Source organism: Pimephales promelas, chromosome 7 (assembly GCF_988280905.1).
Source record: "Pimephales promelas chromosome 7, fPimPro1.hap1.1, whole genome shotgun sequence".
Taxonomy (NCBI): domain Eukaryota; kingdom Metazoa; phylum Chordata; class Actinopteri; order Cypriniformes; family Leuciscidae; genus Pimephales; species Pimephales promelas.
Window position 1 is genome coordinate 8,504,397 of NC_142775.1, and position 3,517 is coordinate 8,507,913.

Sequence of the window (3,517 nt, forward strand, 5' to 3'; positions counted from 1 at the left end):
ATTTCTCATATACATCAATAATTGATGTATGTTCAACCAATATGCACTCCATGTAACTCCATGTGGAATCCATGTACAATCGTGTATACAAATACAACACAATTGCATGAAACTCAAATAAGGTGTGTGGCCGACAAGCAGTCATGGAGGTATTCCATGTCGTGTAAGAGGAAACAAAAGTTAAAGCAAATAAAGTAGGCTACATTTTGTCAGACTCAAACTCTTTGACACCAAGGGCAAGCCATGACCTTGTTGAGCTGTTGGTATGAAAAATAAAGGCACTATATGCTGTGATTGAGGCACAAGACACATCTAATGAGTCACATTGTGTAAACAGCAATTTACCACAACAAATGGATGTTCTTAGGGCCTATATCTGTTTCACAACATGAACACACATTTTACTGATTCAAATTGAGATTTATTTCAAAACATGCAATGCAAATGCAAGCAGTCCATACTAATTAGAAAAACAAAACAAATTACAAATTAAAACGCAAAGCATTTATTAAAATTATCCATTCAAATACCTCTAAAATGCAGATGTAGCAGACATGTTTGTGTATTGTGTGTTTATGCATGCATGTTGTCTCAAGTCATCAAGTCTCAAGTGTTTCCTTAAGCAGACTTCCTGTTTGGGGTAGAAAAACAAAATCAAAGATTAGAGCAGTACAAACACCAGTTTCATTTATTTTCTTTGGATTGGATTAGATCTGTTATGTTCAAGTGATGACTTGGTTGTGTACTGTATATTTAAAGTAATCAAAAAATATAACAATCAGATCTTGTTGAAACCCACATCATGACCTCCAGAAGCCAGCCAAAGTCTGGAGCCAGCCAAAACTGGCAGCTATTTCAGTCATAAAAGTACAGATCATATTTCTATATTCCAGATAAATCAAAGCAGCGCTCACCAAGATAACAATTCATGATTTCCATTACACAAGAGTAGCTGTTAGAACTTCATGCTGATTTATACTTGGCTTTCGCCAAGGTAAGCTAAGACATAGCTTTACAGTAAACTATGCTTCTCCATCCATTTCCCTTCTCCACGACGGCTGCAACTACAGTGTGGTCTCCCTAGTGGACCACCATGAAAACCGTCTGGATTGAGCCGAGTAGGGGATATCGCCAGGGTCTTCAAGTGGGCACCTTCCGTCCTCAGTGTTTCGTCGACTAGCCCACGACACTTCAAGAGGGCTCGACAGTGACCCTGGCGTCCCAGAGTCAACCCCCTCCATCCCCCACTCAACTCAGCCCAGCTTATTGACCCCTACAGAGACCTAACAAAATACACAGGAACGTAATAACTGTAATTTCAGTGCAACCTACAGTATACAAACAGACTCTTCAAGAATTCTAAGAAACCGTAGAGTGGCGGCCTGTACATAGCCAGCTAGAATCTTTCCGTCTCAACCACAGCCAGTTGCTGCTCCTTTCTGCTGCTTCAAATAAGTTCTTTACCGTGTGACGCAACTCTTGGCCACTGAATCTCTCTTGGCCACTTGGTCTCTGAGGAACGGGGTTGTAGAGTGTGCCACAAAACCTCGACAACCCTCGACACTGGATAAACTTGGACTATCCATCCTCGCTGCTCTGCCTCAGTGGCCAGATGAGCATACCGCAATTTCTTCCTCTCATATGCTTCATCTACCGCATCCTCCCATGGCACTGTTAGCTCTATCAGCTGAACAATGCTTGCTGATCCAGACCACAAAACAATATCTGGTCGACCTGGCCCCTGGAACTGTTTACCGCCCAGCCTTTGTCATCCAGAGGGCCCAAATGGCAGAGGCAGATGTGCTGGAAACACAGTCAATTGCTTGCTTGAGGGTAGATGTAGAGAGGCTAATCAGAAGAGTGAAGGAAAACAAACTGTTTGAAACCACAATCCCGCTTTCTATATCAGGGAGAATTAATCAAATTTTTACAGTCGCCTGTCTACTCTCTAATTTCCAAAATGGCCCTCTGGTCAAGACCTGGGCAAATGAGATTTTAAATGTTGACCTTGTATTGAATGGTGTGTGTGCATGTGCATTCCTAAAATAAATGTTATTCACTTTTATGTGCGGTTTTGTCTAAACCAACATTGTAAAAGTAAATCAGACAAGTTTGCATGTTTGCATTGTTTATTGAGTTGATCAGTTACATACATTTTTGCATCTAAACATTGAAATAAAATTTGTCAACTTTGTCTCTGATGACCTTGAACACTTCTTCATCTCTGTATATTCTATCAATCAGAGTGTCTTCCTCCGCAGACACAACAAAATCACACCACGTCATGCCACCAAGAGCTGCCCCTGAATTTGGTAGTGTGATGTCTGCAGCTCCATTTTGCCTAAGGTGATTTTAACATAGGCACAGTCAATGTAGTTTTTAACATTTGGGCACTTAATTTCTAGAACACCAAAAGGAGAGTGTTCTGTCGGGTCATAAACTACTCCATCCGGAGATGCTCCCAGCCAAGGCGTGTCTGGGTGGATTATAAATCCACACGGATAGTGGTTGACCCTCTTTATTTGAGTGTACTCCCATATGGCATCAGCCTCCAACTCCAGTCCTCTTCTCATTGCCTTTGTCTGATATGTTCCCTTCAGGATCCTATCAGCCAGACTGTCCTCACATTTGTTGCTGACAAAGCAGATCTCCCTGAAACGGGAGGCAGCGAGTCTTGGTCTCCGCAACTTGTGCCATTCCTCGCAGGAGCTTTGGCTTCTTGTGTCACTTTCCAGTTTATTTGCCATGTCCCAAGCTTGCGCTCTGCCTCAGTGGTGTTAGATTGCATGTAGATTGAGGGCTGTAAGTGGTAACCTTGCAGGGATAGGGATGGACGAGGTGGAGCAACGTGGAAGGATAGATCTCTATGTGCTGCTGCTGGCTTGCACCATCCCAAGGGCAAAGTTGACCAATGGAACCTCACAGCTGATGTTCATGCTACACACCATTGGCGACTCCGCTCTGGAGAAGTCGGCATACGTCTCAGTCACCTTGGGATGGAGTAGTATATAGCTAGTAGGGATGGGCATGATCAATCGACGATCGATTATTGATCGATTATTGAAGAATTTCATCGATGACGTTAATTTCTTATCGATTATCATTAAACTAATGCTGCTGTGTTGCATAGTGTGAGTGGAAAGTGAACGTGTTCCCCGGGCTGGTCATGTTAGCGCGGAGGTACCTGTGCATCCCGGCAACGTCAGTCCCCTCATCAGAGCGGTGTTTTCAGCAGCTGGACTGAAGCATTTGTTTACACTCGACGCGTCCGCACGAGCGTGAAGGGGCGCGCAGCAAATATTAGTATAAATATAAAAACCTCGTCCGTTTGGGGGGGTGCTCACGCGCTGAAGTGCCAGGCGAAAGTGTAAACAAGGCTTGACGGTCACCATGCAGGTTGCGGTCGCGTCTGACCACAGATCATGTCATCAACATGCTTATCTTTCTCAACAAACGTCAGTAGACTGGAGCAGAAGTTGTATGCGAGTTATTTTTTATGAAGCTTAAAGTAGCCTAG

The 3,517-nt window shown here is 43.6% G+C and overlaps 1 pseudogene; it reads right to left on the minus strand.

The window, feature by feature from the left end:
• Window positions 1–2,282: 2,282 nt before the first annotated feature.
• LOC148978289 (uncharacterized) lies at window positions 2,283–3,029 on the minus strand (annotated as a pseudogene).
• Between the last annotated feature and the right edge of the window lie 488 nt (window positions 3,030–3,517).